The sequence below is a fragment of the Camponotus vicinus genome, unplaced genomic scaffold (genome assembly GCF_025532165.1).
Source record: "Camponotus vicinus isolate PSW18456_S1 unplaced genomic scaffold, iyCamVici1.0 SCAF_8, whole genome shotgun sequence".
NCBI lineage: Eukaryota > Metazoa > Arthropoda > Insecta > Hymenoptera > Formicidae > Camponotus > Camponotus vicinus.
This window is the reverse complement of record NW_028141980.1, coordinates 14,343,105-14,367,797: the sequence shown is the minus strand read 5'-3', so window position 1 is coordinate 14,367,797 and position 24,693 is coordinate 14,343,105. Positions and strand designations below refer to the sequence as shown.

The 24,693-nt window shown below is 32.6% G+C and overlaps 2 protein-coding genes across 4 annotated transcripts in view; one reads left to right on the top strand and one right to left on the bottom strand.

The window, feature by feature from the left end:
• Window positions 1-24,693, bottom strand: part of LOC145975411 (uncharacterized) — a 61,103-nt gene that overhangs the window by 7,569 nt on the left and 28,841 nt on the right. The window contains exon 1 of one of the 3 annotated variants that reach the window (XM_083105889.1): window positions 1,455-1,577. The exons of 1 other annotated variant lie outside the window; for it this stretch is intronic. The gene's annotated coding sequence lies outside the window, so the exon portion shown is untranslated. One more of the 3 variants, XM_083105888.1, reaches the window with a different exon arrangement.
• Psgef (Protostome-specific GEF) overlaps window positions 19,383-24,693 on the top strand; it is a 29,422-nt gene continuing 24,111 nt past the window's right edge. The window contains exon 1 of the mRNA XM_083105977.1: window positions 19,383-19,622. The gene's annotated coding sequence lies outside the window, so the exon portion shown is untranslated. The remainder of the gene's footprint in view (window positions 19,623-24,693) is intronic.

Below are 24,693 nucleotides of genomic sequence, written 5' to 3'. Positions count from 1 at the left end.
TCGGATTGACAGTTGCAAGAGTGATAATTCAAAGATTGTGAATCAGCTTGTAAATTCTTCATAAGTAATAGCTCACTTTATCTCACTTATCACGGCAATTCTGTACGCACATTAATATGCGAACATTAGTTAATTTTCGATTCGTCATACACGTCTTACTCGTTGGATAATATTCACGGATATGTCCACTGCCAAAAAATATGTTAATTTTGGTATTTGTGAGCGTAATTGATGTGCCAAGATTCGCGCATGCATTTCGATTCAAGATTCGTCATGTGCTTCCGGTCTCCCTCCTTCGGATTTGCATCCTCAATTTTTTCAAGGCTCAAATAATAATTAAAATAGCAATTTTCTGATCGAAAAATGATTTAATTATGTATTACATGAATATATATAGAGTTTCAATCTTCGTAAAGTCTTCCTCTTCAAAATTGATAATTTTTTTGCGATTGTATTTTTTTATTTTTTAACATTAACTGTTGATCAAATAATTAAATTTAATTATATATATTCTTGGAGATAATTAAACATAACAATGTATGCGAATAATTACGTACATATAAATTATGTATATAGAAATGTGTATTATTAAATTTTTTTGTCGAGCAATAATTGATTTCTTAAAATCTTATAACTTATATCTTATGTTAGCCCACCAATGATCTAGCTGTGATGATTCTTTTTTATCGAGTGTCAATTAAGCTTTATTAACTCTTAAATTGCAACATCCACCAATTGGCGTTTTATTGCGCGACAATGGTTATGATTTAATCAGTTTTGTTCGCCGAAAATATATAAAAGTGATATAAATAAATAAATAAAAATTGAAAGAAAAGGGAGTATAAAATTTTTGATTAATGATAGTATCACATTCTATATAGTTTATTAATGTCCCATATTTAATTAAGATATATATAATTATGAAAATAATAATAAAATCTAAGTTTAAAGATTGAGACTTGATTTTGTCTTTATTATTACGAAAGAGAGCACGAGATTTTTTTATCTCTAAATCTTTAATAGATAATTAAACTTTTAGATTGGTCGTTAATTGATATATTTTTGCAATTTTTATCGATCAAATTTGTAAGACACATCTTACATCTTCCAACTTCCAGCGTAAAATTTCCTGACATACCTGAGGTCCCCAAACACTTTCGCTCACCCTCTTATTCAACTTCAGCTGTCCAATTTCTATCTCATAAACTAAACTTGGCAAAAGTTCTCCATTCACTTGCAGAGTCAAGAAATCGATACACGTTCACACAGCCTGGTTTGCATTAAGCATAGATAGGATGTAAATCCAAAGTCTATAATTTTTACGTTGAAGTCACAAGGACATTATTAAGCACCGCTGATCGAGATGCTTGATCGCGGAATCGCGCTCGAAAACGAAGGCATCATTTTACTCAGAGCGGCGAGATGCCAACTGACTTGGCCGAGTTAAGACGTACTTAAAGGTCCTCATCTGCTTCTCCGCCTCTGTCTCTCTCGTTCTTTCGTCTTCTCATCTCTCGTCTTGCGTTCTCCTCAATCTTCTCCCGGTTCGTGCTGTCGCTTCTCGCGGGCAAGCAGAGGGAAATAGAGCGTTTTAAGAGTAGGTGGAGATTTTCATCGCAAGCTCCACCTTCATTAGAAGCTCATTGGTTTCTAAACGGATTCTCTCTCTACGTAAACTAGGAGTTTCAGAAGCGGAAGGACGTATGTGCACGCGCTTTTATTATAAAATGCGTCGCGACGGCGACGCATCTCCAAGAACACGATGAGGCAATCGATTTATTTTTGTCGAAGTTGCTCTAATGCAACATGTTTTCCAATAGGTTTGCATGACGATTGAATGTAAAATACAGAATATTTAAAAAAAAAAATAATGATAAGAAATATTAAGTTACTTTAACGAGACATTAAAAATCAGAGGTTTAATGATATAATTTGAGATGAAAATTATTTATAAAGAGATTAAGCTTGGCCGAGACTTTGCAAGAATTTTCTCAGCTAGATTGACGATTTGCAATTAGTATATAATTTAAGCATGTTGTCAGATTTCAGTAAATCGATCATCGTTTAACGGAAATTTAATTAACACTCACAGAAGTTTGACAGAATGATATAATGAAGAAACGAATAAATCAGGTAGGGTGCGCTTCGTGTTCATCGTTAACGTTTTAATGAAAAATTACACGTTAGCAATGACGTATAGGCGCCGGCGTTTCCGTAACGGTTTCTGTTTTCAAGGACATGGCTCCAACAGCGATTTTTATAAGCCCAGAACATAGATCTTCTTCATCTTCTTTCTCCTCTTCAGCCTTCTCCTCGTACTGGCGGCTGGTATCTCGTTACACAGGGGTGTCGTGTATCCTTCACAATGTTCGATATATAACATTGGGTCATTCACAATGATCCGCAAAGAATAAACGCTGAGCAGAAGATCTTGTTATCCATTTTTCCTTAGTGATAACTTCTGCTTTCAATTTATCGTCTTAATTAAGTAAATTTTATTTTAAAAGATTGACATTTTTCTTGAATAAATAATTAAATATTAGTAAAGATATTAGTATAAAAATATTATTAAAAGAGATAATGTTATGGCTTTGTTTTGTATTTTTTAAATATTTTTTTAGAGAGGAATTAAAATACCAAAAAGTTATAAATTATCAGAAATCTCTTTGACAATTCTTGGATTTTTAATTCATAATTTTATTCGTGATTTTCTTAAGTATTGTTTAAAATCTATAAAATTAATATTCACGCTTCATCAATATACACAAACTCTTTGTTTTTCTTCCTTTTAGCATTTACAATTCAGATATTGCAAAATGTGTCAATTCACAAATCAGTGCAATATATTTTCTCACCAAAAAACCTCTCACTTTTTATTCTGTTTATTTAACGAGTCAATAAAGTAAAAACTCACAATTCTCCTTTATGAAAAATCGAAACGGAATGATGTGCGATTAATGTGGTGGCGGAAATGGATCTAATATAAATATTAGAATCGTAAAAAATGTGTGCTCTTTAGAAAAAAAATATAAAGCCACCCTTGGATTGTGAAATGGATAAATGGTTACTCGTGATCCCTCTCATAATCTGTCGCTGCATCCCAAACACATTATTTACTCCGTCGGTTGATCCAGTTCTCGATACAGGATCAACGTCGAATAGTATGAACCCTAAGAAGTTTTATTCCCTCTCTTCTAGATACTTCGATCAATATCCAACTCGAAACGACTTTTCGAAAATATAGTCACGGATTGAGATTGCGCCAGCGGGAGAAACTTTATGGCACAGTAAAAATATTTTTAGGATCTTTTATAGTGAGTAGTGTTTTGAAACCCCTCTTTCCAGGAGCAAAACACAAGTGAAAAAGAGATTGATAAATAGATACACGTAATATTTATATATCTCAACTTATAGTTATTTTCTTAGTGACTGATGTATGTATCTCAATTGATAATAATCGAAAGAATTCTCAGATTTTGGCGACATGAAGAAGAGCCGGGAAATAAACTCAAGAAATGATCCGGTACAGTTTTAAGTTGCGTATGAGATTGACGTCTTCGTCTATAAAATTAGAATACGCAAACGCAAATGCCATCAGCCAAATCGCGCGCCGCGAGATGCTTTTCGAAGCGTTTCCTTCGCGACGTCAAAACGTAGAAAAAGTAGCGAGAAGAGTAGTGATGGTAATTTTACGGCGCAAAACGGTCGAAAGTGCGTTAAAAGCCGGACGACAGAGTGCCAACAGCTGACCGCGCTATAAGGGATGTCGCAAAGTTACTCTTTCTCTCGACATTAATGGACGAAGAACAACAATTTCAATATCAAACGTTAATGGATAACTTGTTAATAGATAACGAAATAGCGTAATTGCAATTATTTAATAATTAAAAGTTAAAAATGTGACAACAGTTTCGATGACTTTATCTTTTAGAAAATTTTTAATTACACATTAATATAAAAATGGAATGGTATATTACCAGTATATAACTTTTAATAACTTAATAGAAATTTAATATTGATATATCGCGAAGAATGAGATGATCAACCATTTGAAAAATGACACTCAAGTATTTACAAAATTGCGAATTTATCCTCTTTATAACATGCATGATTTCGGAGTCATCCTATGTTTATGGGAGATGCAAATGACACGCGTAGATATACATGCAATTATATCGCTCCGCAATTTTATTTATATGAGGCTTTTACGAGTTCACCACAGTCCCTCTTACTACTCCGACTTAATAAAACGTTCGTTGAGCATTTTTGAAAGCTGTTTAAAGCCGAATTATTTAGTAAACCGCGAAGGGCCACGCAATATCATACGAGCTAATTCAAATCGCATTCGCCAAATTTTCGCAGAAAGTATAAATAATCTCGTTATAATTCGAAAAAATATATAGTATTTTATGTATGTAAACATTGTTAGATGATTTCCTATATATTTCCTAATAGATGGTTTGATGAATTTCGAGCTTGCAGTCACAAATATTACTTAATTATAATTTCTAAATATATATAATATTTCTATCTACAAGCAAAAATTGTTTAAACCGATTCGACTGCGATTAATTAATTATATTCTCTTCCAAGTACATTTTTTATTAAAAGCAATTTTTATAATTTTATTTTTATAATTTGATATTATATATATATATATAGGATTTAAAATTTTATCTGATATGTATATATGATGTAAGAATATATTATTCTTTAAAATAACGAATTATAAAACAATACAAGAAGTAGCACTAGTTAAAATATTTCAAACTTTATTATTTTGATATTAAAGGAATTAATTTTTATTTTTTTAACTTCTAAACACATTTTTTATTTTCTCATTGAATCACCCAAATATTAATATCTCCTTAAGACCTTTGAAAAGAAGCGCATATCTTCACGATCGGTGACACTGCAATAGCATTACTCTCCATTGAAATCACCGGTATGCGGATTTCTCAATGCGCCAAATCATTCGAGATTCCTGGTCTCTCCCGGAGTGGAATCCCTCTGTTTCGACGTTTGGAGTTATTCGTCGTGTTTTCCCGAAAAAGAGATAAACCTGCGAGCTTTCTCGCGCTGTTCCAGTCACGGTGAGACGGACGCGCGCGTCGCGACGCCGTGACACGTACACGTCGCGCGTCGCCCGCTGAGAATTATTAGGCGGGCCTGGAGCGCGTTTTCTCGCTGACGATGACGCCCATCGTCCTCCGGGACTTTTGTTCTCCCGCAGTTCTCGTTCGTCTTTCTCCCGTCGACAGAGCTATGCGATCGCGAAGGGATCTCGAGATATCCCCTAGAAATCTTGGCGTTTAGTCGCGCGCGCTGACTCAGGACACGCGATGATATAAACAGGTCATACGGGGTCATAAATCTGTCGCAATGTAGGGGTTCGTGAGAAATAGACGGATTAAGAGGAGAATTGATAGGAATTCGCTCTGTGTGTGCAAAGACGAATTCCTCGCATCTTTTCGAAAATAAAAATCTTTTGTAAAATGTAAAAGTTTTTTATTATTCTTTTCACGAAAACAGATAGATCGATCTTAAATTTGTTTAATTTCTTAATAGATAAATAAGTAGATAAGCAGATTTCTTTTAGAAACTTTTACTTTTTTCGAATTTGATGCTTTATTTGTATAAGATTTATTATTTTAAGTCACGTGTGCTTGAACTGTGTTTTATCGGGGGAAGTTTCAATTCGATTCGCGAAAGAAGTATGTCCCCGGCTACTTTCGTGTTTTTTCGATCACTGCGATTTCGAGAGCGATTCGAATTGCTAGTTCGTGAGAGGTCTCGGGGCCACGTTGTCGTGGGGCCTGGTGAATGTCCAACGTTCTGTAACGCGAGAGGAGGGGTCGCGTGAAACCGCATCTGCGGTTTTCGACCACCGTGACGCGATCGGTGGGCCTGTAGAATCGTTTCCACATGTGCGGGAAGATGCGGAAACGCCGTTTAAGCTATTTTCCATAACATTTCCATATCCTTTGGGTGATCACTTCGCCTTCGTTGTCGACTTTCGGTCACCACCTTGCGCCATTCGTCGATGCGTAAAGTCTGTCGCGTTTTATTGCTGTGGACATCGAATGCATATTGCGTCCTAGTTTACGTCAAATCAACCCCTTATTCTTGCCGAGCGGTCTAAGTCCAATAATGCTAGCGATTTTTAAACTCTTGTTAAGACACTTTAGAAACTATTTAATAAGTCTTGAGTATTTTAACAAGCCTTAATCATTAATAAAAATTTTGAATTTGTCGTAAATTAATTATATAAAGATTCTCAACAATTCTTTTGTCGCGATAAAACATGGCGCGATGCTAGGAAACGTTACGAATCAACAGAGGTTCCAGACTGACTTATTGTCGCGAGTCTCTTTTCGAATTTGCCTTTCCTTGCAAACTCGCGAGGGGGATTTCTATGTGTAATACACCATGACGCCTTAAATTTCGGCCAAGAAGGACGAATTCACGGTGCGGAAAGCCGAGGTGACCACCGTGAAGCCATCGCGTTAAAAAAGATCAAAAGGACGAGGGGGGTCCGAAAGTATACCGACAATGATTTTGATAGGTTACTAACGGTCGGCTTGTTGTTGCAATTGCAGTTGCACTTTCATGGCAAAGAATAGGCAATTTAAAAATCAAATTTATGCAAATCTAATTCAAAATCGAAAGGAATAGATTTCTTATTCTTTTTAAAAATACGTTTTCTCTCTCTGTCTCTCTCTCTCTCTTTATACTTTTTTATAATACGTTTATTATTAAAAAATTATCAATTATATATACATAAAAATTATAATATAATATATTTTTTTAATTGTAAGGATATTAAATAAAATATTTTCCTCCTAAAGAATACATGAATAAATATGAGATAAATTTTTTTTTTAAATATTATGTATATGGATAAATTTTAAACATTATGTATGAAACTTCAACATTATTTATAAACTAAAAAAGGAAATTATAAAAGTTTTATATTTTTCTCTTAAAGATAAGTATTCAGAGAGTTACTATTAAATGACTAAAACGATCCAACGATCGTAAACTGTAAATAACGAAAAATTGCTTTCGTATTGCCGTCGTTTGGATAAATAGAGCGATTTAGCTCGCCCTAAATTTGACGATGAAGAAGGGAAAGGATTCTGCAAGGATCTTTTCAAACGTTCATGACCGAAAACGAACACCGGTTCCAAGGATAAGTCGACCGCAAATGTGGTCATTCGCCACCGTGACGCCATCAAATTAGAGTGCTCAAACAATTCAGAACCTCCGGTAGGGATTTTATCGCAACTGTATGTTTGCATCTTAGAAAATCAGAAGAATATTTATACATATGATGTTAAGACATAAATTTTGAAAAAAATTAACTGTTTTTTTCGCTGCTTAAGAAAAGCACAATATAATAAAAATTTAGGCTAATTATTAACCTGCTTGATATTTCTTTTAATAAATATTACATATAACATTATTTTTTAATTTTATTAAAATAAACAATTTTCATAAGATAAAACAATGTTCTTCAATTTAAATTTGATAATCTTTAGAAATTAATAAAATATTGTTGAATTTTTACTCCTTTTATCATTTTTATATATAAAAATGAAATATATAGACAAATAAGAAATGAAGAAAGAGAGATTAAAAATAATAAGAGACAAATTTTATTTGTGTATAATGGAAATAAAATTGCCGCAATTAAAACAAAGAATTAAACTCAAATTATAGAATACGTTATTTTAATATTTCTTAATCGAACCTTTATTTAATTTTTCGATTAAACTATCATGCAAATTTTTTTAATATTTTTTGAAAAGCGAGAAATGTAGTAAAGAATTGAGAAATTTTTATGAAATAAATTTTGCAAAGTAAGAAGAAATTTATAAGAGTTATAACGAAATCAAAAACACAGTTATCGTTTTTCTCAGGAAGAAAAAGCGAGAAAAGCTGAAAAATCACCTCGGCAGAGGGTGAAGAAAACATTCCATCTTTCGGTCCACCCCTCGTTCAACCAATTATAAGGCTCATACGTCATTCCCGCCAATTAGTGGCGAAGAAAGCGATGTCTCGCCCAGAGGCAATCGCGCCGTTTCGGTTTTCTTCTTTCTAGCATTCGTCTCTTTCACACGCACGCACAAGATGACAGAGCGAGGATAATTTTACGCGTCGCGCTCCTTCTCAGTAAAGATCCTGTCGTCATGCGTGCTTCTTGTCGACAAGCTCATAGATTATTCAAAAAACTATATTATCAATATTCAAAATTAGTATTAATTTAAAAAAAGTTTTTTTAAATTATTAAACAGTGAAACTCGTTTCGAGATATAATTTCTATGTAAAATTTTTGAGGACAATAAAAAATTTTTTTCACAAAAAACATTAAAAGAATTTGAATTAGTATAATTACAACAAATTATCAAGATTAGTATTTTAGAAAAAGAAAAAGTTATTTATTGTTGCTATATGTTAATGTTTTCGAAGAAGATGATATCAACAGTGAAGCATTTGTATCGAAGCACCGATAATATCGTGTTAAAACATCGCGGAAAAGCTACAACACGTGCACTTTCGTGGCCGGCGGATAAAAACACGGAGGGGTACGTGTAGCACCCCCTTCGATTTAACAGAGCGTGAACTCCGTTATACCCGTCGACCGCCAACGCCGCGATACCAGCCGATCGGCCCCCCCTGGTCGTAGGGGGCGGCGACGGTGGTCCACACGGTCAGCGGTTAAAAGTAAATTAGGCATTCATAATATTCTACGTGTGACGTTCCCCGTAATATATGTCAAGGGTTGACCACCTTGGCACAAAGGGAGGGGGCGTGCATACGCGTGCATAATGCGACGGACCCCTTGTGAATCGTCCGAGAGTAGGAGGGTATTCGCCACGGTAATATCAAGAAGCTAATTATGGGTCACCTTATCGTCCACGCTTATCCCGCCGACGTCATTTTTAACGTGCACTGACGGAATATTAACGGCACATACATGCGGTCGACATGCGGCACTTTTTCGGTCAATATGCGGTAAAGATAATGATTGGTAGCTTTATATATGACAATTTTTCCTCTGTAATTTTCGGTATATTTCAATTAACATGGAATAAACACATATACACACAGAGAGCTACAACAAATTACATTTTGAAAACTCTACAGAATGAAAACTTATAGATGTCATTCATGGAAATATATTTATGAGATGCATAAAAAATATTTATTACAAAATATAAAATTGATAATTTTTTTAAATATTTATCACTTATATTTTTTTTATTGAAACAAATAATTGAAAAATTGATTTTTGTACTCCACAAAAACTGATAGAGATAACTAATAACTAGTAACTTGATAGATTTAAGATAGTCTATACAACATAATATATGATGTTACTTCTCTAGAATTGAAAAAAATTGCAAGAATCATCTTGAAAACATTTTCATAAAGTAGGGCAATAGTTTAACGGAACTGAAGCTGACAGTTGCTCTGGTGGTATATTCTTTATAAAGTCTTGCCATATGGGGTGATTGAAAGAAATGTTGCCTATTCATTGCTCTTAATGTGTCATGAGCGTCGATCAATCGCGAGCACTTTGCGAGGAGCAACATCTTTTTTCGCGATCGATTTTTCATAATGGAACCGCGCATTCTCGATCTGGCGTAACAAATAACTGTTCAATGACTGATGTACTTTTTCTGTATGCCACTAAAGAAATTTTCGATCTCAAATGTTAGCGATATGGACCGATTTTCGCACGAAACTCCCTTTCTCCATAAATAAAAAAGCCCTGAATTACGTTACAATATTTTTATCATGCATCAAAACATGTAACATATATCATACAATCAAAAGAACCAGATAGAAAATATGATCTACTATGTTATGGATATATTTAAAAAATTCAATAATCTCTATAAAAATACAATGCAATTTGTCAGAGATATTATAAAAATTAAAACTTTTATAAATATTCGATCTATTATTTCATTATCACTATCAGATTTCTATAATAAAGAATAACATTAATTGTTGCACATTCTATTTGATTAAAGACGGCTAAAAAATTTCGTTTATCAAATTATGTAGAGATAATTGATCGTGGTAATATTATTTTTACAGTATTGAAATTTTTGTTTTTATATGGAAGGGTAAGTTTCAAGTATGTTAGCTTTTAATAAACAGTTATTTTCAAGCATTCTATATAAAATCCAATAGAAAGAGATGCGCATATTTTTTCAGCAGTATTTATGCGCCCTTTCTTCGGCTATTGCGCCGATTATCCCTAAACCGACCTTGCTCCCCCCAGGAACGTTACCAAGTCCAGGTGCTTTCACTTACTCGAGCGAAAGAGTGGAAAGCAAAAAGAAGGGAAGGAAAGGAAGGCAGGTAGGAAGAAAGGATGAAACGAAAGACAGAATCACGATCGCACGGCGGATTTGCACAGCGGGATAATAATGCAGGCAGAATAATACGATACATTGACGATGAATACTCGCCAATGTATCGTATTATGATACACGATGAATGCTGGATGACAATGCAGGACTTGATTCGAGAATGCGTGCTCGTTATCGAGCCCAATATAGAGGACCTCCCGTAGCGATAGTGGCTCGTTTCGGGATTTATTCTCGTTCACATACTTCCTCTCATCATTTTGCGCCATCCTTCCGTTGTCTAAGATCACTCTTGTCTGCCGCCGGAAGGGAACGATGCGACGGAATGATGAGAGGGTGGAATTTATCAGCATCTCCCTAGATTTTCTCTCCAACTCTTCAAAGTAAAAAGGTCTCACCGTTATAAATCTTACATGAGAGCATCAATTTTTCATAAATCTTTTTTTCTTGCAATTGATCATGACGTTATTGAAAATATGAAAATTGAATCGTTTTTCATATATGTTTTATTATGTATGTAACTGCAAATGTAGAGAGAGTATTAGAAATTTTACATGTTTTATTATTGCCTTGATATTTTTGTTAAAAAAAATGGCCCACCAAATTTTTTAGTTTCCAAAATATATATATTTCTCAAAGTAGACATAAATTATCGTAATAATTATGAATTATTATTTTTTATTCAATTTTTATATTTTTTGACTTGTTTATGAAAAAGAAATTTTATTTAAAAAATATCTAAGTTTTTACATCTGCGCAAAAGCAACCCTTGGTTTTCAACAATTTATCGAGACAACGTTAATTGGAGATAGAATTCATGTTAAATTCACAATTGAGCTTACGATGTAAATGATATCCGTATTAGTTCCTTTTAAAACAAGAAAATAATCTTGAAAAATAAATCTTTTTTGAAGTAAAAGCATTTCATATGAAGGGTGCGATTCTCACAATTTCCCAAATGGCAAATGAAACATAAATACCAAGAAGCCAAGAAATAAATGTCATGTGAGATTTAACATAAATAACGGAATACAACGTAAAGATACGTAAGGCCAAGAGCAAAACTAAATTTCTTTACAGGGATTTGCGCAAGCTTATCGCAAATATATAATTTGAAACTAAAATCTTTATCTAATATTTAAAATGTTGAATATATAATTGTATAATTGTAAACTGTATAATGTCTCAAAGAAGTAAAAAAATATTCGATTTATGAGTAGAAATCCGAAGATTCGAGAATATTTAAGTGATTGTGCTTAAAATTATTGAAGGAAAATTGTACGAGTTCACGAGGGCGGGATATTAAATTATTTCTAAATTATTCTAATTGATTAATTATTTTGAAAGTTATTCGTATGACTGTTATTCTTGCGAAGCAGCTTTTATCGATTACCAAGAACACACAAGCGAAATGTTTCTCATTGACAATATTTTAACATTCGATAAATGTGACGAAGATATTTCAAAAGTTCGCGTGAATATTTGAAAATTAAACGGTGAATCTCGGGTACTTTTATTAATAGCACAATCAAACGCTTTCTCTTTCTCTCCTTTCTCTCTGGTCGTGTGGTCGTGTCAACTTGTACGCTCCGTCGCTCTCGTCCGACTCGTACTTTATTTTCGTAACGGAAGCTGGATCCTCGTAGCGTACAACTCAAGCGCGCGCGACTCTCCCATGAGAGACAGCCTCGCTATCTGTCTCCTTCAATATTCATGCCGCCTTGGAAGAGAGCCGCGTTACAGAAAAAGACAAAGAAAGAAAGAAGGAGAAAGAAAGAGATCGCAAAGCAGATGGATAAGGAGCCATGCTTAAATATGATGTTATTCTTAATCGTAAAAAGAAAATTTCGCTTCGAAAGAATCGATGTCACTATGCATATATTTAATCATTTAACTTCTTTATAATGAATGAAGTTTTTAATAAGATTAGATTTAATGATAAATATGAAAATTGATAGTAGAGTTATGTGACAAGAGATTTACGTCAATATTTTTTTAATAGAAAATAGATCAATAGTTGTTTCAAAATATGAATATATATATATATATATATATATATATATATATATATATATATATAAGAAATATTATTTGTTGAGTTAGTCTGGAGTAGATTTTAAGAAAGTTTTCTATTTCTCAAACTAAGAAGAAAAATATTATTTTTAATTAATAAAATTAATAATATTTAATATATATAAAATATTATCACACAAGCAAAATTGATACAATTTTACTTAATAATAGACTAAAATATAGCTTTAATTAATAATTATTATATTAACCAATTAATAATTATGATATAAAAGTATAAAAGTCACATTTATTGTAGTTATTTTTCAGACAAGTCATTTTTCTATTTTTCTAGTGAAAAGAATTTTTTATGATTGTTTTACCTGCAAATCTGAAAAGTCAACAAGTCATCGTTGATGAACAATAAGTTGAATGAACGATAAATGAACGCGATAAATGTTTATGATAATTGTTGTGTCTAATCATGCGTGATGTGAAAATTTATACATTAAAGAACGATTGCAGTTTTACGGATCGTTTTAGAAAATTAGTCCTTCGGATCGACTTCGAAGAAGGGAGACAACCCTTTTGTGCCCTTTTAGCCCTTTGGCTCTCTTCGGACTCCCGAGGAACATGAAAAGCTTGTGCGAAGGGGTCGATGGTATCTCTGAGCTTGGGACAGTATTTGAAAACAAGCCCATGCGAATAATGTTCTTTCCTCTTCAGATTCTTTCTCTTTCTTTCTTTTGCGGCAATGCCCATAACCGTTTCGGGCCTGTTTGAGCGACGGCGGAACCCTTTTCTGAAATTAGGCTTTGCGGACAACGGAGGGGTTAAAGAGGAGATGCATCTTCTCTTCTCTGGCCCCTCTCTCGAGCGTCTAGACGACGAAGAATGGAAATGAGAAGCGAGCGTGGATGCTGCGAGATGCTCTTGCGGTTAATGACTGTGTAACGATATTATATTTGCAGTTGGAAATCTACAAGAGAAAGAGAAAGAGAGAACGTGTAATAAAAAACGACATTCTTGTAAATTTTATTATTTTTATTATCTATATATATATATGTATTATTTTTATATTACTTCATTTCTTTTTATGAACTAAAACGAAAATAAATATAATATATAAGACTTAAAATTGTAACAAAAATTGAATGTAAGAAATTAAATGTAAAAAATTTATATTTTCGATATTACGAAAATACTATTATAATATAACCTTATTAAAAAGGATGACGAAATTACCATTGATTATTATTCATCCATCTTATTATGGACGGAAAGGGTTACACATGATTGATGAATAAATCTCTCAATGAAACTTGTTGACAAATTAATTCATGTTTCATTGAGGGATCAGTTTGGCTGCGGTAAAAAGATTATGATTAGTGATACTTTTTTTATAGAAAGTTCTTAGCCCAAATTATATTTCGCAATCACGATAGGATGATCCACTATTCGCATTGTGAAATGTGTATAAAAGTCCGTCGAGGGGAACGAAATAAAAAAGGGAAGTCAGTGACGCTTATTATTAACAAAAAAGCAAGGGTTACTAGATATGTTAAACATCGCTATCTATGCTAAATTTTTTTTAAAAATAAGCAGTTGTATGCTATGATACGTTTCGGGAATATATGTTCACTTTATTCATGATGAACTCTTGATGAGGAAGTTTAGGCATCGTTTGCGTCTAATCCTAATCTGTCGATTGAGACAATGTGATTCGCCATTTATATTTGATTGACTAATTTTGAAATAATAAAATTATGTTAATTTTCTTGAAAAGATTCATGTAGATTTAGCACGATAAATAAATTAATAAATAATAGAGTAAATGTAATATATAATGATAAATATAACGAATTTAAAGTTTCTTAAATATAAACTTGTAATTTAAATTATATATTTTGAAATCAATTATACAGTCTGTAGATAGATAAATCTAATTCCGCAATGTAGATTTCTATTTTTTACATTAAATTTTACATTTGTTATTACTCTTTGATAGCAATTTTATTAAAATCAAATCTTTTCATAACTAAATAGGCAAATAATTAGCTTCTTCAATTAATTTAGAGTCTATTTTATTCAACAGAATTTTAACTGATTTAATCTAATTTAAATCCGGCATTTAATTATCAAAAAGATTAAAGAAAAAGACGTTACTGTTTCTGTAATTTTAATTTTGAATAATTTGAATATCTTGATGATTAGAATTGAGAGAGATTAAATCTTGATTCAAGTAAAGCGTCGAGATCTTTAATTTTCGAGATTACCTCGACTCGCCGGATTTCCGACGATCGTTACTTTAGATTGTGGTCGCCCAGTATTGGCCCGCAGCACCCTCGGTCAATTAATGCGGTTAATACGGTGACAGCGGGGTATGAATCAAGACCAGCACCTGTCAAGAATTTACGTCGGTATGCTCACTCTCTCTCTCTCTGTCTCTCTCTCTTCCTTTCTCTGTCTGTCTATGCGCCGTTACGTTATTTCCGAAATAAAAGGAACGGGAATCGCGTAGGTTATATACGCATGAATATGCAATTTCGGTCGACGGGTGGTCGCGTGTGAAACCGAACTTGCTTCGCGTGTACCAGTCACCCTGTACATTCGGGACCGCGTCTCCCTTCCTTCCCTTCCGTATATCCGGTAAAAAAATTCGTCTGGTGGCACACGACGTAATGCAATTTCCAAAAAGTGTATGAAATTATTCTGTTTTCGGAGGAACTTGTATTTTTAAATCAATGTCGATATCAAGTGTCAAAAAATTATTAAGTTGGCTATTAAATTATTGAATTTACGATTATTATTTTAATGGTATTTGGCAAATATTGTTTATATGTTTATTTATTATATATGTATATATATATATATATATATATATATATATATATATATAAATAACGTAGTAATTATATATAATAACGATGGTTAATAGCGATAGCAAATATTGACAAGTATTATTACATTAAATAGATAAATATTAAACACTTGTATTTTATAGCGTATTCTACACTTTCCCTCTGTTATATCATCTATTAAAAAAAAAAAAAGATGGAAATATATGATAGAAACGTGAACGACAAATATCTTTGTCAAGCTGTTACATTTCTTATATCATTTTTGCACACACCTTTCCATTGCCTTTCCGATATAGGAGAAGTCGAAGAAAGAAAAAATTATACGCTTTGCGTATTTTTGAGAGCAAGAAAAAACGAGTGAGTTTAACGGCTTAGAAATAACGCAACCCTAAGCGATTAAAGCTGCAGTCGGAAGGAGCATTTTATCGGGGTGCCAATAAATGCTGCTACGATTATCGATGTTTCTTTGTTGAAATGACATGTTCATCATCCATTGCCATCATCTGATCCTTTCCACAGTTTTTTACTACCTGACTGCCTGACATTACTGTTTTTCATTTTTTATGGGCTGCTATTTTTTTATCGATATTATACAATTGATGTATATGATAATAATAAATTTCAAGATACAAATTTATTTAATTAAAGAATATATATATCTTATATAATTTTATCAGGCATCTCTATAAAATACAATAAGGTATACATTTAGAATATAAGATTTATTTTAAAATTCAACAAAAGTTTGTGTTAAAATGATAAGCATTTTAAAAGTATAGAAGTTAATATCTCTCCCTAGCTTTTAATGTTAATTATCCATGCGTATGCTTATTTTCTGCAGCTGTAACGAAGTGCTTGTTGCAACGCGCTATCGGTTAAATTGATTTTCATACAATTAAAATTTTAAAATCCCTGTGCAAAGCATACATAATGTCACCTGCCACCGAAAAAAACTTCGTTTTACACCTGCCTGATCGCGAAATAATATTGCCGAGAAGGCACGGAATTTCAATATCAATATATTCTTCTAGTGAAAATAATATATCTTCCTGCGTCTCTTTTCTTTATTTAACTTTAATAAAATTGTATATACTTTTCTATGGTGACATTTAAGACTTAAATGTTTAATTTTTACGCATAATAAATATTATAAATATTTATATTAAATAAAGCATTTATATTTTTCATAAGATAATATAAATATTTATAATACATATAAAATATTCGATTAATATTCGAGATAAATACTCGATTCAGTCTGATTTTTAAGGCGATGGTCAGAGAGAGATATGATATATAATCTTATAATTAATTTCCACTTATTTAAAATTTAATTATTTAATTATAACTTTAAATGATCAGTTGTCTGGGAGAAATTTTTTTTAAGAGTTCTAGTTTCTTTCTCTCTCTTTCTTAAAGTAATTTTTTTCGAATTATTTTTAGTTGCACAAGTTCTCAACAATCATGTATGTATCATTCTAATTTGTGGATCTTGTACAATAAAAGCAAATGAGAATTTTTTAGTTTCATAGTGATTTTTTATTGAGGAAAAACGATTTGCAAACAAAGACTATATTTGCTTTTTTAGATTCCGTGAAAAAAATACAACAAATATTTTTTCTTTTTTCTTGAAAAAGCAATAGAGAAACTTATAACTTGTTATTAACACTTAAATGATATAATTGATCAATTAAATAATTGATTTATTACGAAACTGATCGGCAATTTATTGTTTCGAACGAGAAGTTGGGTGATTTTTGATTCACAAAAAATATCTTTCTAATTGTTACTTTTTCATTTTATTTAAATGTTATTATTAATATCATTAACATAAATTATTAATGGCAATAAATAAATAAATACATTAAATCATATTAAATTACTAATAAAAGAAATTCCTTGAAAGCAGTGCAAGGATATAATTGAAGATATTTTTTGAAGATTTTTTTTAAATAAAAAATAAATAAACAAATTTAAATTTTAAAGAACAATTTTTGATTTTCCTTTCTACCCTAAAGTTAAAAGCAAAATTTGAGGATAAAAATTGGAGATATATTTTATTTTAACTAATTAAAATATTTACATATTTTTTGCAAAAGACTTTTGTTGTTTCATCTCATTTTAGCTTTAAGCTGAGTGTAATAGTAATCGTGCGTTAGATGAACGGCTTCTTTGTGTTCATAAACGTTCATCACGCACAAACCGTTTCTAATTACGTGCCGCGACAACATGCGGGGCCTTGTGGTCGCAATGCAATAGAACCACCACTCCTGAATAACACGATCGTATTAGCTCATGATCCCTCATTGATTTATACTCGTAAGATCGATGCGCAGTAATGTACATACACAGAGGTGCATTCATATCCGTTAAGTTTTTGAATAAACGCAGCAAGATTTCGCAATTATTAATGATTCATGTATATAAAATTAAATTATCATTGCAAATTACATTTTACAACTATATGAAAACATTTATACTTAATTATTATACATATATATTATATATATAGGTGAAATATATTGTATGCCTGAAAACTTCTGGCTCATGCTCAAAATATTTAATAACAACTTAAGTGAATTAAGAAGCAAAAAGATACATGCGATAAATTTGAAGAGATTAATTTGAGGATTTAATTATGAATAAATTTAATAAGATAAATTTGGGGTACCCTGCAAACCCGAGTACGTGTCTACAGAATTCTACAAACGCAGCTGTCCCGCATATAGCGATCTATCTCCAGATGATCGGTGCGATTTTTTTGACGGTTCTTCGCCATTTTTCACACTATTATGATCTAACGTTTGCGAAGTCTCAAATGTCTCGATATTGAGGATTAACTGAGTTGGCAAAAGAATAATATTTATACATCTTGTTCGAACAGATTCGGTGTTCGGAGAATACTTTGATGTCATTTTAGGCAACATGCCAATACGCGGGGTTAAGTCGTATTAAAATTCGATATCGATATGGAAATTTCTTTACGGGTAAAGAAATATTTTGATGAACTCTCTGAATTTCTCTCTGGTCGATTGAAGGAAGTTACATAGACAAGTGCAAATATATCATATAGATATTTTAAATCTGAATTCTTTTAAATATTTGCATTAAAAAAAATTTGAAATCTATAAAGCTGTATATTCTATTTCAAAAAAATTATTCTAATGAATTCTAATGAATTTTGATACTTTTTGTAGAATAAGTATTTGAGATAAACATAGTTTCTAACTGTAAATTTGTCTGATATAATCATCGTTAACTATTAATTGCCTCGTGACGGAATTTCGGATATGTTGAATGTTAAAGAGAGCAGAAAAGAAAAAAATTTTCTCGAATGATATTGATTTTCAGCTGGAATAACCATCATAAACACATACACACAATTATCATCGCGCCAATGAATCATGATGGATTTGCCAGGATCTTGAACTCAAAGGATTCAGGCCGTCTTCAGGAACGTATAAGGAATTTGTCCGAGTGATTGGACTCCCTGAATGGTGAACGAAGAAAGGAAACGACGGGTGTCCTTGGCACGTGCCAAGCGGAGGAGTTCAAAGAATTTCTTCTTGCGGCGTCTCAGAATCGTTGTACCGCATAATTTTTGCGTCTTTTCAAAGTATCGCTCGTGATATTGACGATTGAAAAATTATTTGGAGGCTTTTGCATATTTGCGGTCAACCGAATTTTGGCGCATACGAAACGAGTGACTTATGAATTTAAAATTCTTTACATAATTATTTTATATTTACATAATTATTTTATTAAAAATTGTATTCTAGATTTGATTGAATAATATTTTACAGAAAAATATTGAACATTTTATCGATTTGTAGAAAATAAGACAAAAATTTTATATGGCAATAAGTCAAGATTTATTAGCATAACATTTATTTATCTCTTATTTAAACACGAAAATCTGAAAAACGTGAGTGGGCGATCCGATGAATTGAGAAATCGATCGACACTGTTGATGCCAAAGATCTTCGTCTGGCGCGATTAGAGTGCCCAATGTGGTCAAGTCAGGTTTGAAGAAGGGGAATCGAGTATGAGAAGAACAGAGAGAACTGCGGTTAAAGCAGAAGAAAGAAAGATAGTGAATTGGTCTCTCCTGTTCCGTAGGTTCACCTAGGGACCCCTTCTACATAAGGCCCCGGTTCTCACCCTACCTCGTCAGTGTAGTGGCGGCCGTTGAAGTGCCACGTTACCGCTACTTTTGGTGCCTCACGATATTTCGGACGTGATTCAAACAGTGGATCGAAAATCAGACCATAATCGTGTTATGTGGAACATTGTGTTCTGGAAAAAGTGATTCGTTATCGGTTCCTATATCGGATGTTTAGCTGAACTTCTCGGCGCTAAGGACGCAGTAAGTAATCCACTTCGTCCGTTTCTTCGTTCGGTTCTTTTTTTCATGCCGCAGAAAGATTGTGAGTGCTGACCGGTTTCGTGAAGATCGGTGTAAAGGTCAAAGTGCGATTCTCAAGATTAGTAGGAGGTAAAAATGCATTCTCTCGAAAGAATGTGAACAGAAATTTGTAAATCTTCTATTTTTATTTTGCTTTGTTAAAAACTATTTTTAATGTATGTGTATTTTTAACTGTTTTTTTTATTGAACTTAATAATTTAGGGCTAAAATTATATAGCAGTTTTCATTAAACTTCAGATATATCTTTTCACATATTTTAAATTCGATTATTTTTTAATAGACATGTAATTGATCAAAAAATTATAAAAATGTTTAAATTGAGTAGATTAAAAATTAATTTCGACTAATTAAATTTTGAATACATAACAAAATTTTATTTGCTAATTAATTTCAAATAAATTCTACTTTAGTCAAAAATTTAGAATTTAAATGTCAAAATAATTAATATAGTTGAAAACTTTAAAAGTAGGAAAATAGAAATATATACCATCTTAAATCTTAATTCTGTAATTGATTCGAAATTGAATGCAAAAATTGATACAAATTTTTATTTTTAGTATTAGCGAATATATATTATATATATGTGATGTAATTATATAATAATATAATAATATAAATTAATTTCATTCTCTATATATTTAAATATACACTTAACTATAAGCGGTTCTTGATTACATTAAGTTTAAGAGGAAATGTTTGTTTTCATTTTCGATTTAAATATTAAGTTTTTTAAATTTTTAATCAATATATAATATCGTGAAAATATTAAATGAAAAAAATATTTATCAACAGTGTATTTTTAAAGTTTTAATAAATGTTATAAAGTCCAGATGTTATAAAGTGCTTCTCCCTAACGTCAGAAAGTCGCACTTCGCTATCCCATTTACACCAGAAATCTCACGACCCTTCTGTTTGAGGGAGTAAATGATCGCTTAATTGCCCAACGGTTGTATTTCGCTCTCGTCAGACCTGCAATTTACCGGCGAAACAATAGTGCCTGCTTGTATATTGCAGCTATTTGTATGAAAGGGATGCAACGTTGTGTTCATTTTCTTTTTTTTTTTTGTGTACTTCCTTATCTTTGAAAATTTCTCTATTTGTTTCTTTGTCTATGTTCTCTTTCTGTCACATTATCGGTCGTGATCGATGTGCAATTGTTTATCACTTTCTTAGGCGAAAATCTATATATATATATATATATATATATATATATATATATATATATATATATATGAAATAGGTTTTATGCAAATTATCTGATAACTTCCCCTTATTGCGGATTTTCACGGATCATTGATCCGCCATATGATCAAACATATCCTTTGATGAGATTCGTTTTTATAGAAGCGAATCAAAGTTGAATTATTAATGAGCTAAAATCAATATAAGAATTAATCTTTCATTATACATAAAAAGACATGAGAATCATTAATTGGAATTCGTACTCTGTCAACGTCCGAAACATGATTGATTCATTTCCGATTTAACATCTGTCTGTACAGAAAATGTGATCTATTCACTATGCAGTCTCTTTACTAGACTTTTTTGATTGATTCTATCCCTACTTACTTCATTCGAAAAAAAAGCGTAGATTTATTATTATATACGCCAGTAAGATTACGAAATCTTTCAAAATGTTTATTTATAAAATAATTATTTCTAACTGATCTATACTCTCTTCGCAGAATTTTTCAATTATTAAAGAATAATTTGTGAAGCAATTATAATCCTTTTGAATCAATGTGAAGATATATTTTAAACATTTAAATTGATTTAGCCGTTTAATAAAAATAAGTACATTTTTTATCCCACTTATAACATTATATTATATTATAATCTTTCAAAATATTAACAAAGAATTATAATTTAAAATCAAATTGAATTTTTTAATTTTCCATGTATAAATTTATCTTTAATTTCATTCATCGCAAAATCGTGCAAAATTTCTGCGGAATATAATTTCGTCTTTTATTCTCATTTACTTATACATTATCATATAATAATAAATGTCCTCCAACATACAGAATTAATATGGAATAGGATTGAGTTTCTAAATTCGCCGGACATGAGCTTACGGTCATTTCTATTCACGATGCAAAATCGTGGGCACCATGTGAAAACGTGACCGGCCTCGCGAGCGAAATCGCGAAGGCGCGGGGGGGGGGGAGAAGGGGGAAAGATTGGGAGTCGTTGAGAAGCGTCCGGAAAGTAAGAACCGGGCTTCCTCTCCCAGTCGACCGGTCGAACAAAGGACAAGTGCGCCCTCGAGAGCGATGTTAGAACCTCGTCTAATTGTAAGACAGTCCTTTTTGATCGGAGTGACACGCGGGACCCACGGGACTGAAAGGGAGGAAGGGGCAAGCATACGCGTGTCCCTCGCGCGTACATCTGCCGACGAGGTGGGGAGATTTCGCAAGACGACGGCGAAAGGGGGATAAGAAGAGAAGAAAGGTGGCGGTGGCTGAAAAGAGGGCCAGTTTCATGGGTCCTATACAAACTTCCCCGCGTCGATGGTGATGGAGAACCTCGTGGATCCACCTCGAAGAGTCTTTTCTCGGGTTCGGCGCGTTCCGCCATTTAAATGCCCGTCGGACGTCGTTGCCAGGACTCGTTTCCTCGTCATTGTTCCTGCCTTATTTTCGAGTCTCGTTCTTCCGAAGTCTTCTGAAGGATTTGGACGCATGTATATATGTATGCGCGCGCGCGCGTGTGCGTTGTGTGAGAGACATCGTACACTCGCGATTCGCGGGTTTCCAGTTTATTTTCGATCGACCTCCGCATTTGTTCTCCTTTCGGCCGTGGGTCTTTCTTCTCGTTTGATGGGTCGGTCAGCCGCCTGCTTCGTACGAACTCTCGCATTTCTTGTCGAGTGGATCGTATCTCGAAAATTAGATTCCACTTTGGTTCCTCCCAGTTGGCACATCACGATATATTTAAGATCAACATCCATAATGGAATACGTAATATAACGAGCAGAATACATAATAGACCATGAATTTAAATCTGAATAACTCAAGATACATCAAAATGATTTATAATCTCAAAGGAAGATAAGTTTCGTCAGTTACACGTTCGCCTAAATACAAATTTTATTTTTATAAATTAATTATCATAAAATATATAATTAAATATATATTTGATATAAAGTATCATAAATAAATATAAATAAATAAATACATATATACACACACACACACACACACACACACACATTACATGTATGTCTAGATATTATAAAAAAATCCTAACTTGGAATAATTGAAAAAATAATTTTTGTTTTATTTTGATTTTTCATAAGATAAATTCTAAAATAGATTTAGACAATTCTATTTTTCTCAACCAAGCTTATTTTTAATAGAATTTGAAATTATCACAAAAGTTAAAAAAATATTATATCCAGAAAGTCGTAAATAATCGCGGGATGTCATTTTTATGGATAATACACGTGGATCAGACTTAGATGGTAGAGAAATACGCGACATGGGAATGTGTGCAATCATCGGAGGGACAGGTGTGCTCCAAATAACGCGCGGGACTGAAATCTGTTTTTTCTTTTCCTCTTTTTCTCTCTCTCCTCTATCGTGTACGATATGTTTTCTCTTTAGACGCTCCTTCCTCTTTTCGTTGCCAAACTCCGTTCCCCTAATCTCTCCCTGTTCCTGACGAGGCGAGTAGTAGCGAGTGAATGCGGCTTTGATTGTCGTCGGTTGGCTCCCCGAAAACCACCCTCCTCCCTACACGGAGAACATTTCGAGAAAATGGCGCTAGCAAAAGGTGCACCCGAGGTCAATCCAATATAAATCAGAACTGAGTCTTGAAGCTTAGTCAAGAAGAGAGAGAGAGAGAGAGAGAGAGAGAGAGAGAGAGAAAGAGAGAGTGTGTGTGTGCGTGCGTGTGTGTGTGTGCGCGTGTGTGTGTGTGTAGAAAAAGTATGTATGTGAAGAATCAAAGTGGGGGAAGACCCCAGAAGAAAGGGGGCCGATGAATAGAACATTTTCAGGAACGGCTCACGGTTCAGAATACTCGCGTATGTGTATGTGTATATAAATGTATATGCACACTCTTGCCCACGTGTCTGTGATAACGTGGAAAAGAATTAGGTATGAAGCCTCCACCTGCCTTTCTCTTCTCCGCTTCATTTAGCGGGTTCTGAAAATCTTCTCTAGTAGGAATTTGAAGTTTCTCTCGTGTTCGAAACGGTCGACAACCGTTACTTTTCTTCCTTCTACGGAGCTCAATTGCCTTGGGTGCCTTTTATTATCAATATTTCAATAAGTCGCACATAAAATACTTTTTAGAAGTTTTCATGTTGAAATTTTAAAAGGTTAGAAATGATATTTGCAGTTAAAATTGCTATTTGCAGTTTCTTATCACTCTCGATATGTTACAGATGCGTTACTTGTAAGTATTTATTAAATATTGAAGCAAATAATAAAAATAAGAAGCATATTCATATTTTATAGCATTAAAGATGTATCACGATTTTGCTCTTATAAATAATATATAATTGCCTTTACGTATTTTTACATATTTTATAGCATTAAAGCTGTATCACGATTTTACTGTTATAAATAATTGTTTTTATGCATTTTTGATCAATTTTAATACTTGATGTTCACAAAATGTTTCGAAAATGGGCGATATGTTTCACAAATAACTATTATCAGATTTTGATGTAGATGTTAGCGAATCGAAAGTGCATTTTTGTTTATCAATTTGGTCAAAAATTTAAAAAATTAATATGACAATTTCATTTATTAAAGAATATTTTATTCAAAGAATGTTTTTCTTTAATTTTCCATTGTAAATATATAATTCTCTTTGGCTATTGGAAAATAATGGAGAATGCGAGCAAATTAAATTCAATTTCTTGAATTCACTTTCTTGAATGCGTTGTTTCTTATCAAAATTTTACTCTGGTTTACAAAAATTATTGTGACAAGTGCAATTTCACTTTGCGACATTATGATACAATTTATTGTGCCATGAAATTATTTCAAACGATGTTATC